Raw genomic sequence first — 13,095 nt, forward strand, 5'->3', positions numbered from 1 at the left:
AATTTGATAATTTAATATGTGTTATTAGTTTTTTTTATCTTAAGTTAGTTTTAGTTAGAATTGATAATTATAATTTTATGAATATGTGTTATTAGTTTTTTTATGTTAAATTAGTTATAGTTAGATATATAAATTTAATTTAATATGTGTTATTTGTTTTTTTTATCTTAAGTTAGTTTTAGTTAGAATTTATAATTAAATTTTATGAATATGTGTTATTAGGTTTTTTATCTTAAGTTAGTTTTAGTTAGAAATGATAAATTTAATTTAATTTGATAATTTAATATATGTTATTAGCTTTTTTATCTTAAGTTAGTTTTAGTTAGAATTTATAATTATAATTTTATTAATATGTGTTATTAGTTTTTTTATGTTAAGTTAGTTTTAGTTAGAAATGATAACTTTAATTTAATTTAATTTGATAATTTAATATGTGTTATTAGTTTTTTTTTTTTTTTTTAAGTTAGTTTTAGTTAGAATTTATAATTATAATTTTATGAATATGTGTTATTAGTTTTTTTTATGTTAATTAGTTTTAGTTAGATATGATAAATTTAATTTAATATGTGTTATTTGTTTTTTTTATCTTAAGTTAGTTTTAGTTAGAATTTATAATTAAATTTTATGAATATGTGTTATTAGTTTTTTATTTAAGTTAGTTTTAGTTAGAAATGATAAATTTAATTTAATTTGATAATTTAATATGTGTTATTAGTTTTTTATCTTAAGTTAGTTTTAGTTAGAATTTATAATTATAATTTATAATATGTGTTATTAGTTTTTTATGTTAATTAGTTTTAGTTAGAAATGATAATTTAATTTAATTTGATAATTTAATATGTGTTATTAGTTTTTTTTATCTTAAGTTAGTTTTAGTTAGAATTTATAATTAAATTTTATGAATATGTGTTATTAGCTTTTTTATGTTAAGTTAGTTTTAGTTAGAAATGATAAATTTAATTTAATTTGATAATTTAATATGTGTTATTAGTTTTTTTTATCTTAAGTTAGTTTTAGTTAGAATTATAATTATAATTTTATGAATATGTGTTATTAGTTTTTTTTATCTTAAGTTAGTTTTAGTTAGAATGATAATTATAATTTTATGTGAATATGTGTTAATAGTTTTTTTTTATCTTAAGTTAGTTTTAGTTAGAATTGATAATTATAATTTTATGTGAATATGTGTTATTAGTTTTTTTTTATCTTAAGTTAGTTTTAGTTAGAATTGATAATTATAATTTTATGTGAATATGTGTTAATAGTTTTTTTTATCTTAAGTTAGTTTTAGTTAGAATTGATAATTATAATTTTATGTGAATATGTGTTATTAGTTTTTTTTATCTTAAGTTAGTTTTAGTTAGAATTTATAATTATAATTTTATGAATATGTGTTATTAGCTTTTTTATCTTAAGTTAGTTTTAATTTGATAATTTATCTTAAGACTCTTCAACGTATGAGTTAGACACAAGATAATCATCATCATCATCATCTTCGTCAAGATTTAAATTGCTCATATTTGTTGGCGGTTGTGTGTCATCGTTAGATACATAATTTCCACATGATGTAAGGAATTTGCAGAATGAAACATTGAACCACCAGCCACATCCTTTTCTATGTACAATTCTAGAACTGACATTTCTTGTTGTTGTTTAAAACTTTCCAGCATCGTCTCAACGTCTTCGTCATCACAAATTTGCAAGGAAGTATATTTTCCTGACACTAAAAATCTACAGCTGATAGCAGAAATAATTTCATTATTTTGTAACTTTACCTTATCTCCAATTTTTTTCTTCAAAGCATTGAAACTAATTCCACGTTTAATCTGAATCGCTTTTTTACTGCCTTCAAATATTACACCATCATTATCTTCATATACCCTTCCATTGAAATACAACATTGTTATAATCGAATTCATCGTGTACCTACAAAAACAATATTTTAACACGTCAAATAAATTATAAAATGAGACACACTTAAATCAAATGAATAATTTCAAACTAATAAAATCTAATCACAAAAGGTCCTTTATTGGAATTTCACATTAATTTTCTTTTAAAATAATTTAATTAACTTGAAATAAATTTCATGGAACACTTAAAAAAATGAATAATTTCAAACTAATAAAATCTAATCACAAAAGGTCCCTTTATTGGAATTTCACATTCAATTTGTCTTTTAAAATAATTTAATTAACTTGAAATAAATTTCATGGGACACACTTAAAAAAATGAATAATTTCAAACTAATAAAATCTAATCACAAAAGGTCCCTTTATTGGAATTTCACATTCAATTTGTCTTTTAAAATAATTTAATTAACTTGAAATAAATTTCATGGACACACTTAAAAAATGAATAATTTCAAACTAATAAAATCTAATCACAAAAGGTCCTTTATTGGAATTTCACATTCAATTTGTCTTTTAAAATAATTTAATTAACTTGAAATAAATTTCATGGGACACACTTAAAAAAATGAATAATTTCAAACTAATAAAATCTAATCACAAAAGGTCCTTTATTGGAATTTCACATTCAATTTGTCTTTTAAAATAATTTAATTAACTTGAAATAAATTTCATGGGACACACTTAAAAAAATGAATAATTTCAAACTAATAAAATCTAATCACAAAAGGTCCCTTTATTGGAATTTCACATTCAATTTGTCTTTTAAAATAATTTAATTAACTTGAAATAAATTTCATGGGACACACTTAAAAAAATGAATAATTTCAAACTAATAAAATATAATCACAAAAGGTCCTTTTATTGGAATTTCACATTCAATTTGTCTTTTAAAATAATTTAATTAACTTGAAATAAATTTCATGGGACACACTTAAAAAAAATGAATAATTTCAAACTAATAAATTTTAAAGACAAAATAAAAAAATTCATGAACGAAATTAATAATATAAATAATTAATCTTAACAATAATAACTTCAAAATGAAATACGGTAATTACAAAATTACTACAAATATATTCAAATAAATATGCTACGAGAAACAACAAAGCATCGTCAAATAAATTTTTATGGTGTATTTCGTTAAATGATTTGACGGAAAAAAATATAACAAAAATTTAAACGTATTATTATGGTGTTGTAATTTGTAAGTGTCTAAATATCAATAACATCAATCATTTGTACAATATCTCAATTAGGCGGGCATATAAATAGTTAATCTTCACAATAATAAAAATAGGTAATTACAAAATTATTACTACAAATATATTAAAATAAATAACACTTTCAACTTCAACGCATATAAATTTTTAACACACTAACAAATGAACTTAATCTAATTTAATTTAAAAAATATTATAACTTCATCTTAAAAAAACACCAACATAAACACATTTCAAAGAACACTCATAAATTTTTAAGACACTAATAAAACATAAACACCAACTTAATATAATTATAAAATAACTATAAACTTCATATTCAATACAATTTTTTTTACACCAACACCAACTTAATATAATTTAAAAATAACTATACACATTTGAACTTTTATACCTTAAAGCTGTACCTTGAACCTGCCTTCAACAATGTTTTTAGGATTCAACACAAAATAGGATAAACAATTTGAAACTCACTATTTTTTAGAAAAGGCACATAAAATATCAACTCTCAGATGATTTCAAGAAACGCACATCAAATGGGCGGAGCTTTGGTTTATAAAGGAGCTGAAATCGCCATCGGGAATGGCTACTTCATGCTCAAATCGCCAGTGCTACTGGCTACTCCTACCTGCAGCACAAATCGCCAGTAGCACTGGCGTTTTCCACCAAAAAGCTGTCCCTCCTCCTGCAGAGCTGCTGCACGTAGCCTGAGAACTGCAAACCCCTACCCTCAACTCGCCAGTCAAACTGGCGAGTCCAAGCTTGGTGCAACACGCCATTGAAGATGGCGACACCGGTGCCAACTGTTGCGTCGACGACGAAATCGCCATTCCTCCTTGCGATTTGCATGGTCTCTACGTAAAAAAGAGCACCATGCAGGGATTACTTTAGAAACAGACCCATTTCGGGAAAATGTTTCTAAAAGTAACCCCATGCAGGAAATTTGTCGCCCAGCCACTTAGTATTCTTTTGAATGTAAATTAGTATCCGCGCGTATGTATAACTATGCCGGTCATTACACGTTTTTTATATCAATTTATATGTGAAAGTTTATCAAATGTATAATTTGTTGCATATACATTTGTGCTGATAAATCGGTACCTAGTCACATACATTTAGTAAATTAGTGATTTATGTAATGAGAAATTAGAATATTAACACAAATATATAATTTTAAAAATATTTGTCAGGAGAATTTATATTATAATAATTGACATTATCCTTCTTTAGATTTTTATATCAAAAAATATAATTAATTATTGAATTTATAGATGGGAAGCAAAAGTATTGAAGCTGAGGACATTATTTCTTAAAAATACTTACCAGAATATATTTAATGTTGATTTAAAATATACTTAATTGTTGTTATAACATGAAAATCTGCCTAACTATAAAGAATATGATTAATATTTTATAGAAAGATAAATATTATAAATACAGTTAATCAATTTTAAGATATTTATCATAAATTTTACAAAACTTTCTTAAAATTTATATTTATGGTTGTCTTTAATGGATTTCCTTCTTTATTATGTCATGTATTAGTATCTTTAATTAATTCTGCCTATATCAATTAGTTGTAGACATAAGTTTTTGTTTTAAAATTTTACCTACAGTGGCCATTTGTAAGTAGAAATCTTTTTTTTTTTATCTATAACAATTAACTGTGGATATAAGTTTTTATAGGATTTTACTTACATCAAATAGTTGTAAGCAAAAATCTTTTTATGTTTTATCGAGATATACCTGTACCAAAAATTGTAGATACAAATCTTTAAATTTAACCTACCATAAACAATTAAAGGAAAAAATAATTTTAAATTTTACTTATAGAATTGATCTTTTCATTATTTTTAATATTTTTTATTCATAATCTTTTCATTGTTTTTAATATTTTTTATTCATAATTTTCTTCACTACTACTAACTTTTGCAGCTTCCTGGTGTAGGCTTAATTTTCTTCTTTAAATAGACAATATTCCTTTAGCTAGCTAGATACAAGAAATTAAAATATTTGTGAACGGTAAGCGCGGCAACCTCTTTTTATGGTCCACGTGATATAATATAACTATTAGTTATTAAATTTATCCTCATTAACTTAACAACTTAATGTTTGTCTAATAAAAACTAATTTATTAGTGAATAAGGATTTCATTTGTAAGTTTACGTTAATGATAATTTTTTTGCTTGATTACATGTACATTAATGAGCTTTTTGGATTTTCTTTTTTAGTGACAAACGGTGGATATCTCTTGATCGGTATAAGATTCATTTAAGTTATCTCCAAGTGAGGATGTTTGATGAGTTTTTTAGGATAAAAACATTTTTTTTATTTTTTTTGTTACTGGAGAAGTTGAGTTGATATTATGAGTTTCTTTATTTTTCTGGCTTGAGTATCTTATATAGTGAATATTTTAAAATTTTACAGAATAAAAACAATTGAAATCGAGGATAGAAAGAATAAAGACGTACTACAACGCAAATTACGAGAAGAAATAACACAGACCATAACTTTAATTTAAAAGTAGTTTTTAAGTAAGAACATATTTTTTTATTTTAAAGTTACAATTTACAATAGGACTTTTAAAAATAAAATAAAATAAAATTGTTTGTTAATTTTTATTTCGTTTCAATTAAAAGAGAAGATTTAAAAATGACAAAAAAAAATACATATATAGAGAGAGCGGGAAGCACTACCAACGAAGAGGGAGAGCCAGAAGAGAGTAAGAAGAAAGAAAGCAAAAAGAGTGTGAAGAAAGAACGAGGGAAAAGGGAGAGGATGAGAGAGAGATCAAGAAAGGATGAAGAAAGAAGAGAATTAAAGTTAACGTTTTTTCTCTAAGTTCTGTTACGTACTTTTTAATTTCTATTATAAAAGTGTGAGTTTAATTTTCATATATTATTGGTATAAAGATTTTTGCATTATAAAAAAATTGGAAATCGTTTTAAATGTTAACTTTTAAAGTAATTATTTAAAAATTAACTATTTAATCAATGAATTTATTATTAAATTTAGATGACAATGTACAAAAAATATAGATTTGACTCATCTAAAGTAACTAAGAGTAAAAAAAAAAAACGTAATGTTGATGAGAAAATTAATCTCGTTCAAAAAATAAACGGGAAAATTAATCATTAATATTCTAGCGCATAAATAATTTGCTACGAATATACAAATAAATTTTAACTTTTGACTTTTCCATAAATAATTGAGTTACTAAATATTTTATCTTCTAAAGTAGGTTACTCATTAGTTCAAAAGAAGCCGAATCTAACAAACTTTAGAATTTTATGCGTAGAGGCTAAAATAAAAGTATGCGCAAATACAGCTACTAAAAGGTTAATTAAGCCTAATAAAATAAAATTAGTAGAACTAAAAAATAGTAGTGTATAGTTCACAAACTTTTGTTCTCTAAACTCTAGAAACTAGCTCGTATTGTCTATTTAAAGAGCAAAACCCTACACCATCTAATATGTATGCTGCACAAGTATTTGAAGTGAATTATGATAGCCTGAAAAAGCAGTGACATGAAAATGAAGGTACTACTTGTTTTGTTTGTTGCTACAATTTTGGTAGCATCGCAATGCCATGGGTACAAAATGTTCCCTCTCCAAATGAAAATGGCACAATACACTACGGAGATATCACGTGCAAGTTGGAGGCTTGGAGTGGAAGCAGTGGGAGAGTGGAGAGTGTCTAACCATACATGAACTAATAATATATGTGAATAATTAAGATTAAAATCTGTTTGATTTGCTAAAAAATAAAGAATTCGATAATATAAAAATATTTTGTCTAACGTTTAATTTAAAAAATGACTAAAAGATAATACAAAATAAAGAATAATAAATTAGACAAATATTTAAAAATTGTAACTTACTAAATTCCGATACAACTTTTTATTTAGTGTCTAACAAAAATAAAAATACAATATTGTTCCTATTTACCTCCCTCCTCGCCTTTGTCACGTCCCTCGTCATAAATCTTTCAGACCACTCCATCCTCTTCATTCTCGTCTTCCCCAACACTTATCTTGTCTCTGATGATCACTTCTCCCGCTACCACCTCTCCTTGGCTACCCTTGTCGACATCCTTCACTATCACGTCCTCTTCCAGTTCCTCTCTTGGTCCGACCTCCGCCCCCTCCCCTTCCTACAAGTTGGAGGATTGGAGTGAAAGCCCTGGGAGAGTGTAGAGTACACTATGTGTACACATACAGCACACCTGTACTCCCCTCCAACGTCATCATCCTCTCGATTCGATTACCAAACAATGTACAATACAAAAAGTTTTCTTATAACCCAATTAATTATTTAGTGTTGTTTTGTCCGTTCTATTTTTTTAATAAATCAAACGCACCCTAAAAGATAACTAGTAACCAAAATAATAAAGGATTAATTGATAATTCTATAATTAATTACTTATATATATATATATATATATATATGTGTGTGTGTGTGTGTGTGTGTGTTAGCAACACATTCTCTTAAATGTTATTTATCATTTGTCAAAATTTATTAGAAGTAGCATAACTTAATGAGTATCTTTTATTTATTTGTAATTTTGAATAAATTTTTATTAATAACTAATAATAGTTTACTAGAAGAGATATTGCTAGCATTCCTTGTGTATGTATACATGGAGAGATGAAGTTAGTGTAAGAGTAATTTTTGTGAATTATTTTATTTAATAACTCTCTGTATATATTAAATTTTAATAATCCAATTATTGAATTAATTTTTTTATTGAATACATAAAATTTAAAAAATATTCATAAAATTTTAAAACTATTTGATACTTCATTGAATAAGTTCAATTTAATTTGTATAATACTTTTTTAAAATATGAGCAAATGTCCAAGTATAAGATTACGTAAGTACAAATGTATAATTATTTTAAGAATATGTTGTGAATGATCATCGAGTCGATATCAACTTACTTAAAGTTAAATTAATAGATTTTAATGTACAAAACAAATCATTGAAGAAAATAATTTTTCCTAAAACTATTCCTATAATAACTTGATTATTCTTATATAGAGTAAATGACCATTTTAGTTATTGAAATTGTAGAGTGTTTTCATAATATTCTCATAAAATAAAAAATATTAATAATCTCTGAAATTAAAATTAATATAATTTCAACCCCTAATATGTATAAAAAAATTATTATTATTATTATTCTTATTATTATTATAATCCCTATTTTACACCTTATTGTCATTATAGTCGATAACAGAATTGACAGCATACATGGGACTAACATGATTAACGAATTTAAATTTTAAACATTTATTGACAATTTTTTAATTTCAGAAATTATTGTAACTGCACATCACAGTTTCAATAATCAAAATAATAGATTATTCTTTCTTTTCTGACAATAAAGTAAACTCATAGTAAGTTATGACATTAATTTTTAAAGAAAGTAGAATATGAAAAAAAAGTTATATATATGTCGTTCTATTTACATATAACATATAATTAAAGGACTCAAATTACTTATCGCTTATCATATTTTGTGAATTACTCTTCTTATATTTGTGCGTGTGCGCAAATTTTCACCTTTTTTGGGGAAGGGAATAATGTTATTTTGGTTAGAAATGGTATTGAAAATAACATCCAGCAAACTACATGGACAAGTGGTAATAATATTGTGATATAGTGTCAACATTGAGATTAAAATGAGTTATTTTAAATTAGAGAGATTAAAAAATTATTTTTAAATTTAAGGAGATTAAAAGAAAATCATATTTAAAGGTCAAAAAATATATTTAAGAAAAACTTTAAAGGTCAAACCATAGGGCACCCACGAATTATTTGGTCGGGTGAGAAAAATATAAATATATTACAATAACATTTTTATTTAGTAGGAGAGAAACTAAAAAAAGAAAAAAAAATCTTTTACTTTCTCTTTAAATCAAAATAAATGTAATTCAATGGACTAACACATGCGCTCTATGAGAGATAATCTTAATTTGATCTCAAGCAACACATCCTTAAAAAGAGAAAACAAAAATTCATCAAAAAAAAGAGAAAACAAAACTTAAAAATGAGATTTTAAAATATCAGAAAGAGAAAAACTTCTAGCTTTTAATTTTTTATATTTATTTTTCTTTTGTTCTTGATAATTTTTTAATTTTTTATTTAAGATAAAATTAAAAGGAGAAAAAAATTCAATGGACAACACATGCGCTCTGAATAATGCACGTTCAGAGATGGTGACAAATGATCTACCAAAAAAAAAAGCAGCATTGCAACCTACAGAAAAGAGATGGTGACATAGGGTGGTGAGTCACCGGCATTTATCATAATGCTCTAGACCCACCAGCATCAACCAATTAGATATGCACGATTTTTAGGGGAAAAAAAAATCTAAGTGTCCACCTCATTTTGGGTGAATTGACGTAGAAGGAGGAGCAAGATTAGAAAAAAAAAAAAGAAGTAAAATTAAAGAACATGATAAATAAACTTTATGTAATGAAAAATTTAACAAAAAGAACATTTAATAATATTTTTATCCTCAAATTTGTGTCAATACTATTTTAGATCCCCGAAATTTAAATTTGTTTTTTTTTTCTCAAGTCTATAAGTTATCTTTTGAGTTTCTTGTGATTGATTTTTTTCCCGTAAAGATGTATAGTTTGTGGCATTTTTTTATTACAAGAAAAACTAAAAAAAATAAAATTGAGAAACTAAAAAAATAAATTAAGATGTTTGTCTCTAGTGTAGCTTTTAAAATATATTGTAATGCTGTATAACATAGAATTTATAAAAAAAAATTAGTAAATTTATTTTCTATTTAACGAGTTTTTCTGTTGATTTTATAATTTTAATAAATGTTAATCAATAATTTATTAAAAATTATCTTATTACAAATAACTCTTAATGATAAGGATGAGATAAAGGCCCAACACCTATCAAAAATTGCCGCAGGGTAGTTGAAACGTGCTTCTTATGCCGTTGTGACTTTGTGGTCCAAAATTAACCGTACAATCTGCAATTATTGCAATGCTCCGTCTTTTTTTAGCGTCTGTATGTCACCACTTGGCACGGGCACTTACCGATAAAATATAAAATGTATAAACAAAAGTAATTACAATTTGAATATAATTTAAAACAAAAAAAATAAAAAGTATATTTTAGCATTTATATATATAATTATTATGTTGAAATATCTTTTATCTTTAATCTTTATTCTTTATACCGAATCTAAAAAAATTCATAAGTCTATAATTTAAGACAATTTATGAAATTGAGATTTGATTATTAAAGATAGAATAAAATAACTCAATCATTAATTGATTTTTTATTTAAGTATTCTTCAACAATTATTGTAAGATCTTTACGGCTATTCATTACCAATACGAATAATGATATTATGATTTTTGTCGACTGGAATTTTTTTGTTCTTCAATAAGACCTTTGTGACTATTTAGATGGGGAGAAAAAAAATTGTATGACGATTCGGTATATTGAAAACCATAACCTCATAATGTGACAATATTGACATCTGATCATTTAAGTTCATATCATTTTATTTAGTTGTCTAACAGACTCACCTAACTTAACAACCTAAAATATACTCAATAATGATAAATAGTTAATATAATGATCTTACAATATTATGTAATTTTGTCATTTCGCAACTCTGTTCATGTTAGATATGTATAACATTATATGTTGTAGAACAATTTAACACTTATTGAAGAAAATAAAACAAAACGTGAATGGTTTTAGATGTTGCACACTTTATTTATCATATCTAGTGTGGTATTCACCATTGTAGTTAGATTTGATAATCTTAATTTTCTTTTGTAATTGAAGTTCAAGTTTAACTTTTAAAGATTTGAAAATGTATAGAGACTGAGGCATCTCATCAATTAAAGAAAGAGTAGTCATCTATGAACATAATAAAATACATTTGTCTATTCCATGAATCCATAAGAAAGATACCACGAATATTTGTAAGTATTAGTTCTAAGACATTCTTAAATCTTTCAACACTTAAATTCCTTTTATTTGTTTGTTCTTCCTTTGTGCACTCAATACAGACTTAAACGTTTGACAAATAAAAAGGCCCAAAAATTTCCTCCGACACAAGCTTTTTGAATTCTCTATATAGAGATGTGGCCTAAGCGCCCATGCTATAAAGTGACAAAATTCTCATTTAATTTATGTTTCATACCATGTGAATCCTTTGTAACATTTCTTTATAGGAGCACTTAATATCAATTAAAGACACATAACCAACATCACTTGAATTACATGAGAGACTAACTTTTTATTTCCAAATGAACAAGAGTAACTGGATTTGTCCAAAATAGAAATAGAAATTGAATTTCACCTAATAGATGATGTAACACACACACACACACTAAAATAAGGGTCTAAAGAAATTTTTCAAGCAAACACTTGGTTTGAAAAGGATGACAAAAAATACTAAGAGAATGCTTAATAAAACCGTTAAGAGATGTAGAAACACTTAATTTTTACTCATTCACTCAAATAGAGTTATATCTAGTTCTTCTTTACACAATCGTAAAGGGTTTCACTAATCAAAACTTGATTACAAAGCAAATATTATGTCTTGCTGGCTATACAAGTATTATTCTAGTCACTTCTACACTATCTTAGACTCCCCCTAAACTTAAGAAAAACCTAAGAATGGTTTAACATTAAGTCAGTCTAGGCTTTCACAAGTAGTAGTTTGAATAAATACAAGTATTCAATAGCACTCAATGAGTTGGATAAGTAATAAAGCAAAAATAAAAGATAACTTTGTTTAGCAAAGGATAAACAATAAGAGCTAATAAATTGTCTAGTGATTTCTGTAGAGTTTTGCTTCAGAGTTATTCACGTTTTCTCGTAATTTTTTGAAGTCGTGCTTTTGGGTAGAGTCTTCCTTTTAATAGATTTCAATGAAGGATTCATTATGGTATTAATGTTAAGTCTTTGAAATGATTGTTGTCTCACATTGGAGATAAGATTATGTGACATGCTTTGATTTGAAAGGCAAAGAATAAAAATACATAATACTGCATGTGCTCCTAGAGGAATATTTTGTGTAGACTTTCTATTATCTTTTATTTTTTCATTTTTTAAAATTCAAATGTTAACAATTCAAATAAAGAGAGAAACTAAAATTTCATAAAAGAGAATACGTGTATTAATTTTATTTTTGGTTGACATGACTTTTTCATACTAAGTTGGACACCAATTGTGTGTGAGACTTATACCATCTTGTGAGTGTTGAACATTCTTAGTGTATAACACTGATAATATAAAGGGGTAGACACTTTTGGTCTTATAGCGTGTGTGATGCTGATTAATAATTAACAAAATATTTTCTTTTTTGAGTGTGGATGATATATGTGAATAACACTTAAGTCCTTTAATAACTTTGCTCACGTCCACTTGTCATAAACTTATTAATATATCAAAAATTTGTATTTTTTGTTAAACATCAAAATAGGTATAAATGGTCGTCCAAACCTAACAATGAGCATTTAATGTTAATATGAATTGAAGATCATATTAACATGTATTACATCGGACCTGAGTTCTTTGTTGTTCCTATCTCAGTTGTCCCCATGCTGTTTCTTGAAAATCACACAATTTTAAATTAAATCATAAAATTAAATATTAACACAAACTAAATAGATAACATCGAATCAGCTAAAAAAAAGACAACAAAAAAACCAATTTAGTATTACATCTTTCAAACAAGACATATGTTGCCTAAACAATTTTTTGGTACATTTCTTAATTGAAAATTTTACACTATTCTGAATAATTTATTAGATACATAATATCTATGTGCAAATATAAAATCCATACAACTTTTCAGTGTTATAGGTGAACTCATGTATCACGTGTTCTAATAAGTCTCTATATATTCAGATTTAAGTGATAAGAGTGGACCCCGAAAAGAAACTGTTTTTTTATATATATAAACAATAC

Source organism: Glycine max, chromosome 7 (assembly GCF_000004515.6).
Source record: "Glycine max cultivar Williams 82 chromosome 7, Glycine_max_v4.0, whole genome shotgun sequence".
NCBI lineage: Eukaryota > Viridiplantae > Streptophyta > Magnoliopsida > Fabales > Fabaceae > Glycine > Glycine max.